Source organism: Perognathus longimembris, chromosome 1, assembly GCF_023159225.1.
Source record: "Perognathus longimembris pacificus isolate PPM17 chromosome 1, ASM2315922v1, whole genome shotgun sequence".
Taxonomy (NCBI): domain Eukaryota; kingdom Metazoa; phylum Chordata; class Mammalia; order Rodentia; family Heteromyidae; genus Perognathus; species Perognathus longimembris.
Genome location: NC_063161.1, coordinates 42,246,697 through 42,262,115, shown reverse-complemented (window position 1 = coordinate 42,262,115; position 15,419 = coordinate 42,246,697). Strand labels below are relative to the sequence as shown.

Sequence of the window (15,419 nt, the reverse complement as noted above, 5' to 3'; positions counted from 1 at the left end):
TAGCCCCATTCCAGAACTCTTAAATTCATCCAATTATGAATTATCTGCTTTTATTTCACTGAGCTGAGATAAAGTCTGGGGTCAGTCTATTACCCACAAGAACCTAAACAAAAAGGTTTCATTTGACCTACTTATCTTGGATGTCACTACAAGTAACTGAAGAAAGAAACAAATGGAACAGAAAGTATCCTTCACCTAGGATCAACTTCCCTGGATTAAATGAAACTCAACTGCCTTGTAATTTTACATAATGTCTTTATTGTTGTGATATAGCATACTTTAATTATGGAAATGATACCCATTGTGTACATAGCTATACTTAGCTTGGAAAGATCAGAGAAATTGTGCATCCAGAAGATGATGGGGATGTTAGCTTCCATATTAAGCTGTGTGTTTGTGTGTCTATGTATGTGTGTGCATGTATGATAATATCTGATGATATTAGATATACATGTTTATAATTGACATCATATATATATATGATCTATCTATCTATCTGTCTATCTATCTACAATTATAAACCAGTCAAGAGTTTTGGTAATAGGAATCTTATAAAGGATTTCACCAAGGTTATTCTGCATGGTGACTTTACAGATATCTCACAAATAAATACTTTACTGGTGATAGAATTTTATAAGCTTCGCAATAAACTAATACAGAAGATAAAAAGATGTGAGATTATTTTTATTATTAATATTCTATTAGTGTACATGGGTTGTACAAGGAAAGGGTTCACTGAGACACTTTTATGCTTGCATACAATCATACAATCAACCTCCATCTCTCTCATTAGTGAATGAAATTCATTCTATGGATTTTTTTAAATGCATACTTTTTATTTATTTGGTTGGTTGGTGTGGTTTTTTTTTTTTGTCCCCAGTGATGAGGACTGAATTCAGGGCCTTGCACTTGCCTGGTAAGTGCTCTTCTACTAAGCTAAATTCCCAGCCCCTTATTCTGTGAATATTTATGTGAAGTTATTCTGTTAGAAGACAGCATGTAACTGGCCTTTCAACCCTCCTTCCACATGTAGTAAATGACCAGTTATTCACTTCTTTTTCTTGTACTCTGTCTCAGGGTCTTATACCCTGTTCAGAAGGGGCTGTTTTTGTAAATATTTTAAGGAATTGAAAACGAGACGTTAATTGTAAATTTTTTTTTTACTAAAACAGTCAGGTAATTTGTTGGCATGTGAATACCTGTGAAGAACTCTGAAGTGGAAGAATTTCTGATTGCAGCTATGAGAGTGGACGTTTATCCAGAGCTTTCTGTATTTCTCTCAGCTGACCTGATCATTTACCTCCCAGGAGATGAACATGTCATGTGAGATGTGATTTATGACTCAAGATTTGGTGAACATCTGGGGACCTCACTTTACTCCCAGAACAAATGACTTCCTTTGGGATATCAGGCATTTGAAAGGTAACACACACACACACACACACACACACACACACACACACACACACACACACACACACAGAGTGTTTCTTTCAAATATAGCTTGTTTCCTTTGGAATTGTCCTGACAAAAAAGAGCAACCCAAGTAGAAAGTAAGTATCTGACAAAAGCAGAAAAATCAGACATGTTCAGTTTTTCATGTCACTTCTTACCTTGTGATTCAATGCCTTTAAAAATCAGTAAGAATCCTGAACATGGAGGAGGTCTGCACATGGCCAGGTCCACAAACCCGTTAGTATGCAATAAAAGATTAAGTAAAGTACTGTTGATTTGTCTTGTTACAACTAAATGAACTCTTCTAGGGTAGACAGCTACTTAATAGTGGTGGCAAACTGGTCATTATTACCTAACACTATTTTATCCAGGGCTTATTCTTACATGCTGTAAAGAATTTCTTAAAGCAATTCAATAAGAATAAAGATTTAGCACTCCTTTCGTCAGAATTTATACTAAAATTGGAACGATACAGAGATTAGCATGGCTCTTGTACAAGGATGACATGCAAAGTTCGTGAAGCATTCCATATTTTTAAAAAGGAAAAGCCATGTTGCTAAAATAATTGACTTTGCCCATCTTATCATTGAGAGATTTTCTCTCAGCATCTTAGAGCAAAAAATAAAATTTCAATTAAAACTAAGGGGAAGAAAAGAGTAAAGATTGGATAATTGTTACTAGTAAGGAGTAAGTGACTGAAAAATACCTTTGTGATTTAACACAGATGATGAAAATGTTTGAGCTGATAACTATTATTAAAATTTTATGGGTTGTACCAAGGGGGCCTCATTGGTGCGTGTTCATGCATTCATACAATTAATCCACCCAACCCACTCTCCTTCAACTCTCTTCCTAATTTTCCCCACATATTTATTTTTCAGAATAATTTCTACAGAATTTACTGTTCTTTTTTCATGCATGCACATAACATATATTGATTATTGATCTTTGTTCATGCTCTCTGTTCATCCACTCATTGCTCCTGGTACATGTACCTCAAATTGAACTTTTTTACTTTCTTGTCATTCAATATTATTAGAGTATATTAATTGTACCAAGGGGTTTCACCATGGTGTTTTGCAAATGTTTATAACATACTTAATGAGAACATCCCTTTTTATTCTTGCTTTCTCTGTCTCCTTCCTCATATTGTTTAGCAGCCTTCAGTGTGAGTCCTTGTGCCACTTTCATATAAACAAAATGTCTACATACAATTCATCATCTACCATTCATTTTCTTCTCCTTGTCTGTATCCCAGTCTCATAATTAGAATCAGGTTCTCTCTCTCTAATCTCTTATATGTTTTTATACATATACGCATGTGTATTATATAAATGAGTACTTACATCTTTCAGAGTTACCTTCCACAAATGAGCAAAACCATGAATATTTGCTTTATTGAGCCTCAGTAGAATTTCTCAACATAATTACTTCCAGTCCAATTTACTTTTTTTCTTCTTTTCATTCTTCTTCTCCTTCTCCCTCTTCTTCTCCCTCTTTTTCCTCTCCCTCTCCCTCTTCTTCTTCTCCTCCTCTTCCTCCCGCCTCCTCCTCCTCCTCCTCCTGTTGCCTTTTTGTTTTTTTTTTGCCAGTCCTGGGGCTTGAATTCAGGGCCTGAGTACCATCTCTGGCTTCTTTCTGCTCAAGGTTAGCACTCTACCACTTGAGCCACAGCACCACTTCTAGCTTTTTCTGTATATGTGGTGCTGAGGAATCAAACCCAGGGCTTCATGTATGCTAAGCAAGCACTCTACCGCTAAGCCACATTCTCAGCCCTGATCTACTTTCTTTAAAGTGGTATCATTGTTGATGTAGGAACCAAAATCATACACTAGAGCAAAGAAAATTTATTTAAAAATGAGTGTGAAATGACTAGTTACTGACATTCAAATGACTGAAAGCAGACCTTTATTTAACACACTGCATGTTAGTACACTCCAAAAAAGATTAAAGTTCTTAATATAAGACTTGATACTCTGAAACTACTACAAGAAAACATAGGAAAGTTCTGAAAGATAACACGCATACGTAATTCTTTTCTGAATAAAATTCCACTAACTACCAAATACGATTCAAGGTTAATAAATTACATTGCATGAAATTAAGACTTTGATTTTCATCAAAACAAGCAATTACCAGAGTCAAGGCACAAAACACAGAATAAGAGGAATCTTTCACTAGCTGCTCAATGGAAAAAGGATTAGTATTTAAAATAAACAAAGAGCTAAAAAAATTATAGAGCAAAAGTAAAAATACCCCAATAAATATATAGAAGCACAAATTGAACAGAAAGTTCTTAGAAGAAGATATACTAATGGCTAGTAGATACATGAAGAAACATTCAACACTCTTAGCCCTAAGGAAATACAAATAAAATCCACACTAGGATTCCATATTAACACCACTGGAATGTTTATAAACAACAGCAACAACAAAACAACAACAGCAAACTTTGTGAAGATTCAGGTTAAAAGTACTCTCATACACTGTTAGGAATGTAAACTAATTCACCTTTTATGGAAACCAGTTTGAGATTACTAAGAAAAAATAGACTTCACTATATCACTCATAAATGTGCCTGAAGTGGTATTAATCAGTATAGAAGAAAGACACACGCATGTAATCAGTTTTATTAAAGTTTGATTCATAACATCAAAACTGTGGCATTGTCTGAAGTATCCAGAAAACAAATTGATAGTGATGTGGATAGATAAGAAGATAGCTAGCTAGCTAGATAACAGAATATTACACAATGATAAGTTTAAAATAAAATTATGTCATTTGCAGAAAAGGATTTGTTTTCATTAATGATTTCATTCACAAATGAGAAGTTTTAAAAACATTTTCTTACACAGATCAGCACTTCAACTTTGTGCATCCTGATTTTGTCTGTCTGCTTCCAAGCTCTTCTATATCAAATCTTTTCAGAAATTCAGTGATTTGGGTCAGCAGAAAACCAATGTTTTGAAAAACATGGTAGAATTTTAATTAAAAAAATAACACCACATGTAATGATAAATCCAGAAAAATATACGACTTAAATATTATTCCTCATACATGAAAAAAATCATCTAAACAACGTAAAAATTTAGAAGGAGTCAATATATTAAATATTAAGCACAGAAACCTGAACCAATTAATTATAAAGCAAGCATAGATTTGGAAATCAGTCCCAGACTTTCCTGCCTATCACATCCCTTAGCACATTCTCTGTTATAGAAGAGGAAATATGTTTTTAAGCAACATAAAATTGTAATTTTAATGTATACCACACCCATTTCACAGCCATATTTCTTGGTGCTTTTATAAACAGAACTATCTTGTTAGCAAAATTTCATAAATAGGTAGTTTATAGTGGCTGGACAAAAAGTAAGTAATAAGAAGCCTCCTGATTTGTTATCTTCATCTGTGAGGCCTTTGCCTGAGAGCAACGTATGTGAATGCTCTGAAGGAAGTTAAGTTTCAGGAATCATAGTTTTTCAGTTATTGTGAATTCAAATAAAGGAAACTTTGTTTTCTGTCCTCCCGAAAAAGTATATGCTTATCAATTCTTCCTTCCAATAAGCCAGATCTTCATATTTTCCAACTTCCTATCACAATGCATGATCAGAAGATGCCCTTAAGATAATGTGTTCCAAACTCTGTATTATATTGTTTAGAAGACTGAGGTGTAGACCGGAAATGCATTATACACATGTTTCTACTGTGCTATTAGCAACTTGCACACTCTTGAGCCTTTTACTTTACATTCTTCTGCTTATCATTTGTAAGTATGATTTCCAACCCGATTTTGTAAGTATGACTAGAAAACAACAATGGAAATACCTTTGATATTTCTTCCACAACTCAGTGTCTCAAACAACTAATACCTGCATTTTGAGACATATGGCCATTCAATTTATATTTCTATTATTACAAAACTGCTGAGTCTATGGCTATTGTTTAGTTCCATTATATTATCTCCAAACTATGTATTAGGATTTGTTTTGTCTGGGCAATCTGAATTGCCTATTAAGAAAACCTGGATTCAATGAATAATTGTAGAGAACTCTGTTTCTTCCTTTGTCAAGAGATGATTTTTTTCATATGTTCTCTTTTTTTTTTCCAGGAAAATGCAAGATGTTGGTATCTGCTTTGCTCAGATAACTTTGTCATAGTTATCACTGGATCTTTGCTTTCTATGGAGGCTTTCAAATGCAATTTCCATAGCATTTATACTAAATGATGATTCTAGTCATGTACTGACTGATACGGACTATGGAAAAGCTAAAGTCACTGAAGATTTGTTGGGAAAAATGGGTGAATCATTTTAAAAATTATATTTGTGGTTAAGATAAATAATATGGCTTTGCATGTTGTCTTGGGAAGATCCAAATTGTTACCTAAAAGTTATAAATAGGAAAATCTTTACGTCCTTGTTCTCATCCCTTGTTAAAACAATTTTCTTTACAAATTCTACTTCTTCATATTTTAGCAGATATTAGGGAAGTTATGAGTAAAGTAGGTAAAGTACTTACTTTGATACAACATATTTGAGAGAAACAAACATATTTTGATACAAACATATTTGAGAGAAAACTATGGAGAAGATTTAACTCTTTTGTTAGTTTTGGATTTGAAGACCAATGAAGCCTTTACTTGACACTCAAAAATTAAAATTATGAAGGAGTAGAAAGTACACAAATGATTTAGGATTAATCATTGCTGTTAAGAAAACTCTCTGCTCATTAAGGAAAAATAATGTATAAAATCAATTTCTTCAAATTTATTATCACGTATTTCAGAGAAGAAATGAGTAGGGAATTAGAATTTGTTTTATCTGAAAGCCATCATTATATAACCTAGTAGACTGAGAACTTAATAGTATCAGACAGTCTGTCTGTATTAATTAGCTTACTTATTTATTTTTATTTATTTGGCAGTACTGTGGTCTTGGACTATGAGCTTTGTGCCTGTTTGGTAGATACTCCTTTCCTCTCTCTGTCTGTCTGTCCCTCTGTCTCTCACTGTCTCTGTCTCTGTCTCTCTCTTTGTGCTGGAACTAGGGCTTGAACTCAGGGCCTAGGCTCTGTCACTGAGCTTTTTATAGTCCAGACTAGTGTTCTACCACTTGAGGGTTTTGTTTTTTTTTTGATGGTTTATTAGAGATAAGAGTCTCATGGACTTTCCTACCTGGGCTGGATTTGAACCAGGATCCTCAGATATCAGCTTTCTGAGATTGCAGGGTTATAGGTGTGAGCTCCTGGCACCTAGGTAACCTATTTATTTTGAATTTGTCTATATAGATTACTTTTGTAACTACTTTCCCATCTTTCCCATCTTCCCAGTACATTTTTGCAGATTTTATTATAGTTTCATAGATATACACATAAATACATATGAAAGTATTTTATGATATTCACCCCACTACCCTCAGACTTTCCCCATTCTCTTCTTTAATATTTAAGCATAAATATTATTAATTTCATTGTATAACAAAGGATAAACCTTGCTAAAATCAAGTTCTTTGAGTTGGGTCCTAGTCTATATATGCATCATGAGAGAAATTGGGCATTATTTTCTATGTGTACCAGACACTTTATTATAACTTCCTTCTTCCTTCCTCCCTCCCTCCCTCCTTTCCTCCATCCCTCCCTCCCTCCCTCCTTTCCTCCTTTCCCCCTCCCTCCCTTCTTTCCTTCCTTCCTTCCTTCCTTCCTTCCTTCCTTCCTTCCTTCCTTCCTTCTTTCCTTCCTTCCTTCCTTCCTTCCTTCCTTCCTTCCTTCCTTCCTTCCTTCCTTCCTTCCTTCCTTCCTTCCTTCCTTCTTTCTTCCTCTTTATCTCTTTCTCTTTTCCCTTTTTTCCTTCTTTCTTTCTTTCCACCATTCTTTTCTTTTTTTTATTGGGCCAGTCCTGGGGCTTGAACTGAGGGCTTAGCCATTGTCCCTGGGATTTTATACTCATGGCTAGTACTCTACCTGTTGAGCCACAGCTTCACTTCTGGCTTTTTTGGTGGTTAATTGGAGATTAAAGTCTCACAGACTTTTTCTATCTGGCTGACTGAACCATTACCCTCAGATTTCAACCTCCTGTGCAGGTAAGATTACAGACCTGAGCCACCAGGCCCTGATAGTATACCTTATATAGAAAAATAATTTCATCATAATATTACTCACATTTGACAAGTTAACATGAAATTATATTCTTTGTATATTTTCAACTAATGGTTCTCTTAAATCATTTAAATATTTATGGCCAGCATTTTGAAATTAACAAAACTTAAAAGCATAGTACATAACGTATTTCTAAAAAGAAGACATGTACAAACTAAGAACATAATTAGAATTATTTATATATTAGAAATTAAAAAATCCTTTTGCCTAATCTCCATTATGTCCAGTAGTAAATCTAATAAACACATATGTATCTTAATTCTAAACAAGCTGTTTTATTTTCTGTCTCATTTTGAATGACAATGGAATAACATTGCCATTCCCATTAAATGGCACAGAAATGCCAGGATGCTTTCTTTTTCTTGATTCAAGTTTAAGGACCTAATTAAGCAGGAGTGTGTGGACACATGAAGTAAACAGAATAATAAGAGAATCCATTATCAAATTGAAGGTTATAAAGCAAAATGCATTCCATTAAATACAATGCCATTTTCTGCTTTCAATGTCAGCTCCACCTGTTGGAATCACTATTGGAAAAAAGTTACTAGAAATCTGTTCATTCTCATCAGAGCATGCTAAAGAGAAAACTACAGAAGTGTTTCTTCTTCCCTAACTCTGCTGTGGATACTTTTATAATTTTCTGCAATATGCTTTGCACACTAGCAAGATTTAAGACAAATATCGAAGATCTTTTGGGTTTGTCAGAATTTATTTTGCTCAGGCAATTTCTGAAATTGCTTTTGTGGATTTATATTTCATTTTAATTGGAATAAAATGAACAGTGTCAGGTGAGATACTGATTGCTTTTTTAATATGCTGACAGAGATATGCATCTTATTAGATAGATACCAAGGTTACATTTAATATAAACCTGCATCTTGAATAAGTCATTTAAAATATATTGACCAAGTATTAAATATCTATCAAGAACCTACTGGATGTGTTTAGAACGTCATATTTTAATTAAAATGTTTCTAATTTTACTTGAGAAAACTGAAAATTTAATTGGTTTCTTCCAATATTTTTTGTTCACATTTCATTTTTATATAGTGGCAGAAAGACACAGCTGTTCTCAATTCAATTAATCTACTCCTTGGAAAGTACGTACACCTTATTACACTGAAACTTAATAGGAATAAACTTCTCAAATTTGCATTTCTGGCGCTCTATTAAAAGCAATTCATTCAGTATTTTATCATATAACTCAGTTACTCCCAACTAAATTCTAAATATGTTTTCCATTACTTCATGATATAAGGCTCTCATTTCTTGAAATCACTTAAAACCTAAGACCAATATGGTACCAATACATAATCTTCAAGTTTCTGTTTTGAGGAATTATGTAAAGTAAGGTCCTGATCTACTATTGCCAAGTGATTCTTTTCATTAGAAATGTTCTGAGTTATCTGCTTTATACATTATTGGTAAGATAAGAATCACTAACATAAAAGTGAGTACCTGTAACTGATGTTGATACCCTGGGTATTGTATGTATATTTTTTGGAAGTAGGGAAAGGAAGGGGAACATCAAAATGGAGAAACAAAGGATAAAAGACAAACCAATGCAACAGCAATAATTACAAAACTATATGCTGTAAACCACCTGTATAACTGGGGGTGGAGAGGGAATTGAGGAAGGGGGGAATGTGGGGAAAAATAAGGGAGGAAGCAATAAGTTTGATATAAAATGTACTCACTGCCTTAAGTATGAAACCTTAACCCCTCTGTACATCACTCTGACAATAAATAAATTAATTTTAGAAAGTGAGTACTGAGTATTTCACACCATATGTGAAATCATTTCATTCAAACTATTATCAAAAGATTCACAATAAGGTACTGAAACAATAAAATTTTGTTAGAAGAAATTGAAGAAGACTCAACTTGCAAGACATACTCATGGAGTGGATGCATTAATCATACAGTCAATATCATCACTGTCAAAGTCTAATGACTTTTGTTATGGCAATTGAAGGGGAAAAAACCAAATTCTAGTGTTCATATAGACATAAAATGTTCATGATCCTCTTATTGTTATAAGGATTGGGTAATTGTATGTATTTGTGGGAACATCAGTTCATTCTGAAAGCCGAGAGATCGAAACTCAAGGTGCTTAGAAATGCATTGTCTACTCATAGCTGCTCTGTTTTCCACATGTGTACAGCCGTTAATACATCTTTGAACCAAAGAGCAGAACGTTGTTTATCATATCCTCAAATGGTTGAAATGTGTGAAGAGAATAAAAGGGCGGGCTTAACTAGTCCTGAAGGAAGACATCCAAGAAAGTCCTACTCTTGTTTGAGATGGCAGAGCCTTCCTGTTCACTACTTCCTAAAAACTTCACTTCATAACATGATCATATTGAACCTCAGATTTCAATTCATGAACTTGGGGGAGGGAGGAGAAAGTTTTATATGTTCAAATTGCAGCAAACACTTAATAGCTAAAGCAATTTTGAGAAAGATACATAAATTAAGAAGCACCAGGCTTCCTGATTTTATTTGCTTCTGTTTCTTTCCTGAAATTTGCTAAGACATTTTTTTTCTTATTTATTGTCAAAGTGATGTACAGAGAGGTTACAGTTTCATACGTTAGGCCTTGGGTACATTCCTTGTACTATTTGTTACCTCCTCCTTCATTCCCCCCTCTCCCTCCCCATTTTGCTCTCCCCCCATGAGATGTGTAGTTGTTTACACCAAATGGTTTTGCAAGTATTGCTTTTGGAGTCGTTTGTCTTTTTATCCCTTGTTTCTCGATTTTGATATTCCCTTTCACTTCCTTAGTTCTAATACCAGTATATACAGTATCCAGGGCACTCAGATGAGATATAGTGTTAGTGTGGGTACAAACACAGGAAGGGGATACAAGAGGATCATCAACAAACGAAGCTATAGTTTCATATGGCATGTTGAAAGTAATTACAACAGTGATATAACAGTCATTTCCATAACATGGAGTTCATTTCACTTAGCATTACCTATGTGTTCCTAAGGGCATAGCTATTAGGCTCTTGTGATCCTCCCCTGTGACTAGCCTAAACCTGTGCTAATTAGTCCCTATGAAGGAGACCATAGAGTCCAAGTTTCTTTGGGTCTGTCTAACTTAGTATAATTTTTTCCAAGTCCTTCCATTTCCTTAAAAATGGGGCAATGTCATTCTTTTTTGTATTAAATTGTATTAAAAAGTTACTAGAAGGAGCCAGGGAATGTGGCTTAGCTGTAGAATGCTTGCCTAGCATGCATGAAGCCCTGAGTTCAATTCCTCAGGACCATATAAGCAGAAAGAGCCAGAAGTGGCACTGTCTCAAGTGATAAAAGCATTAGCCTGGAGCAAAAAGAAGCCAGGAACAGTGCTCAGGCCCTGAGTTGAAGCCCCAGGAGTGGCAAAAAAAAAAAAAAAGAATTACTAATATCTAAAACATAGTACATCTTTTTTTTTTTTTTTTTTTTGGCCAGTCCTGGGGCTTGGACTCAGGGCCTGAGCACTGTCCCTGGCTTCTTCTTGCTCAAGGCTAGCACTCTGCCACTTGAGCCACAGCACCACCTCTGGCCATTTTCTGTATATGTGGTGCTGGGGAATCAAACCCAGGGCCTCATGTATATGAGGCAAGCACTCTTGCCACTAGGCCATATCCCCAGCCCCCATAGTACATCTTTAAAAAGACATAGTAGAGCCAAAAAGTAGCTCAGAAATAGATCTAACATCATCTGATTTTTGATAAGTGTATCAAGAAACACAAGAGTCATGCATATGATTATTCATATGGTTAAAAAAAGGAATTCATGATAAACGTCATGGTATAACACTGTGTATAAAACCAACAAGTACCTCAAAGACTGAAGAAGACTTACACTTGACACTACTTCTTTGAAACCTGTAGAATATCTTACTTGACATTGGTCTTTGTTTCTTAAATCTGACAGAAAATAATAAGGGACTATTTTGCAAACATTTATGCCAACAAATTCGAGAACTTGGAAGAAATGGATGACTTCCTGGCAAACCTGACCAAAAAACAAAGGCAGCACACTCAAATAAACAAGATAATAGATGAAACAGGTAACATCACCACAGAAATAACCGAAATTCAGAAAATAATAAGGGACTATTTTGCAAACCTTTATCAAATCGAGAACTTGGAAGAAATGGATGATTTCCTAGAAAAAATTCATATCCCCAAACTGAACCATGAAGATTTAAACCTTCTAAACAGACCCAAATCCAGTATTGAAATAGAAACGACAATAAATGATCTCCCATCCAAGAAAAGCCCAGGTCCAGACTGATTCACGGCAGAATTCTACAAGGCCTTCAAAACAGAACTCACACCAATATTTCTCAAACTCTTCATTGAAATTGAAAGAGAACGTTCACTTCCAGAATCATTCTATGAAGCCAGTATAACCCTCATCCCCAAACCAGGCAGGGATTCATCACGGAAAGAGGACTATAGACCGATCTCCCTGATGAACATAGACGCAAAAATTCTCAACAAAATTCTGGCCAATCGACTTCAACAGGTCATCAAAAAAATCATACACCACGATCAAACGGGATTCATCCCAGGTATACAAAGTTGGTTTAATATACACAAGTCAATTAATGTAATCCACCACATCAACCGGAGCAAGCTAAAGAACCACATGGTTTTATCACTGGATGCAGAAAAAGCATTTGATAAAATCCAGCACCCATTTATGCTAAAAGCCCTGGCAAAACTGGGATTTCAGGGAACATTCCTGAATATAATCAAGGCAGTTTATGACAAACCAACAGCAACAATAACTCTTAATGGTGAAAAACTAAAGCCATTCCCTTTAAAATCAGGAACAAGGCAGGGATGTCCACTCTCTCCCCTGCTCTTCAACATAGTACTAGAATTCCTAGCCAGAGCAATTAGGCAAGAAGAAAATATAAAGGGGATCCAAATAGGAAAAGATGAAGTTAAACTTTCTCTCTTCGCAGATGACATGATCCTATACCTAAAGAATCCCATAGACTCTACTCCCAGGCTACTAGAGCTGATCCTAAAATTTGACAAAGTTGCAGGATATAAAATAAACCCTAAAAAATCAACAGCCTTTCTCTATGCTAATAACCCGAAGTCCAAGGTGGAAATCATGAAAGCAACTCCTTTTGCAATAGCCCCCCTAAACATAAAATACCTAGGAATAACCTTAACCAAAGAAGTGAAAGACCTCTTTGAGGAGAACTTTAAAAGCTTGAAAAATGAAATTAAGGCAGAACTAAGGAAATGGAAAAAACCTCCCATGCTCCTGGATTGGGAGGATTAATATAATCAAAATGGCAATATTGCCAAAGGCTATCTACAAATTCAATGCAATACCCATTAATATCCCAACACCATTTTTAATGAAATAGAGGAAGCAATCCAGAAATTCATATGGAACAATAAAAGACCTAGAATAGCAAAAACAATCCTAAGCAGAAAGAAGAGTGCTGGAGGCATTACAATACCCAACTTCAAGCTATATTATAAAGCTATAGTAATAAAAAGAGCCTGGTATTGGCACCGGAACAGACCTGAAGACCAATGGAACAGAATTGAAGACCCAGAAATGAACTCACAGAACTATGCCTACTTAATCTTTGATAAAGGAGCTAAAACAATAGCTTGGAAGAAAGATGGCTATCTTTCTTATCTTTAACAAATGGCTATCTTTAACAAATGGTGCTGGCAAAGCTGTCAACACATGCAACAAACTAAAACTAGATCCTTATGTATCACCTTGCACCAAAATCAATTCCCAATGGATTAAAGACCTAGAAATCAAAACAGACACCCTGAAAACACTAAAGAAAGGAGTAGGAGAAACACTTGGGCTCCTTGGCACAGGACGGAACTTCCTTAAGAAAGACCCAGAAAGGATTCAAATCAAAGAAAGGTTGGATAAATGGGACTGCATCAAACTGCAGAGCTTCTGCACGGCAAAGGACATAGATGTCAAGATAAACAGAAAGCCCACAGACTGGGAGAAGATCTTTACCGGCCATTCAATGAACAAAGGCCTCATATCAAAAATATATGCAGAACTAAAAAAATTACCTTCCTCCAAAACAAAATCGCAAAGAACCAATAGCCCCCTATCAAGTGGGCTAAACATTTACAAAGAGACTTCTCTGATGAGGAAATGAGAATGGCCAAAAGACATATGAAAAAGTGCTCTACATCACTGGCCATAAAAGAAATGCAAATCAAAACAACATTGAGATTACATCTTACCCCGGTAAGAATGTCATATGCCAAGAAAACTGACAATAACAATTGTTGGAGGGGATGTGGCCAACAGGGAACACTACTTCATTGTTGGTGGGAATGTAAACTGGTTCAGCCACTCTGGCAAGCAGTATGGAGATTCCTCAGAAGGCTAAATATAGAACTCCCCTATGACCCAGCAGCCCCACTTTTGGGTATCTATCCAAAAGACCACAAACAAATTCACAGTAAAGCCACCAGCACAACAATGTTCATCGCAGCGCAATTTGTCATAGCTAGAATCTGGAACCAACCCAGATGCCCCTCAGTAGACGAATGGATCAGGAAAATGTGGTACATATACACAATGGAATTTTATGCCTCTATCAGAAAGAATGACATTGCCCCATTTGTAAGGAAATGGAAGAACTTGGAAAAAATTATACTAAGTGAAGTGAGACAGACCCAAAGACACATGGACTCTATGGTCTCCCTTATTGGGAGTAATTAGTACAGGTTTAGACAAGTTACAGCAGAGGATCACAAGAGCCCATTAGCTATACCCTTATGAACACATAAGATGATGTTAAGTGAAATGATTGTTGTATCACATTTGTAATTACTTTCAACGTACCATGTGTATCTGTAGCATCTATTATAGATGATGTTCTTGTATCACCTTCCTGTGGTTGTACCTACACTTTCTCTCTAACATTATCTGTGTATATTGGAAATCATGTATACTGGTATTAGAACTAGGAAATTGAAAGGGAATACCAAATTTGAGAGACACAGGGTAAAAAAAGAACTACAAAAGCAATACTTGCAAAACTGTTTGGTCTAAGTGAATAGAACACCTTATGGGGGGGAAAGGGAAAGGGGTGGGGGAAGGGGGGTATGAGGGACGAGGTAACAAACAGTACAAATAATGTATCCAATGCCTAATGTATGAAACTGTAACCTCTCTGTACATCAGTTTGATAATAAAATTTAAAAAAAAATACAACATCAAAATTAGGCAAGTGAAACAAAAAATTAAAACATTTTTATAGTAAAAGAAATAATCAACAAATGAGAAAGCAATCAATGGTATGAGGAAAAGCATTTGCAAATGATAATTTCGATAGAGGGTTAATGTACAAATGGCATAAGAATCTCCTAATCTCAATAAGAATAAATAAAGCAATAACTATCATGGTGAAAAATAGTGGGTAAACTGGAGTAGAGATTTCAATATTGAAGACAGAAATGGCCATCAAGTATGCAAGATGAATAATTGTCAGGAGGTATCTCTTTGGACTTGTTAAGATGGCTTTGATTTAAAAAAATATTGGAGAAGTAACAGAGTAAAATAAAATCAGAGACTTTTTTTTGATACTACAAAATAGTGGCATCATGATAGAAATGGCATAGGAGTTTATCAAAAAAATGAATAATGATCAATTTCTATCAATTCCACTTTCAGGGACAAATTTAGAAGAAGTGAAATGAGCATCTTGAAGCGGTGCTAAGAGCCCTGTATTCGAAAAATCATTAGTCATCATAGGCAAGTTATAAAACAAAGATAATTTATCCTTTACACATTAATATTAAGA

General features: G+C 35.2%; 1 non-coding gene across 1 annotated transcript; it reads left to right on the top strand.

Moving 5' to 3' along the window:
- The first annotated feature begins 1,888 nt into the window (after positions 1-1,888).
- Positions 1,889-1,991, top strand: LOC125341152. The gene has a single exon (XR_007208892.1). It is a non-coding gene; the product is annotated as a U6 spliceosomal RNA (small nuclear RNA).
- The last annotated feature ends 13,428 nt before the right edge of the window (positions 1,992-15,419 follow it).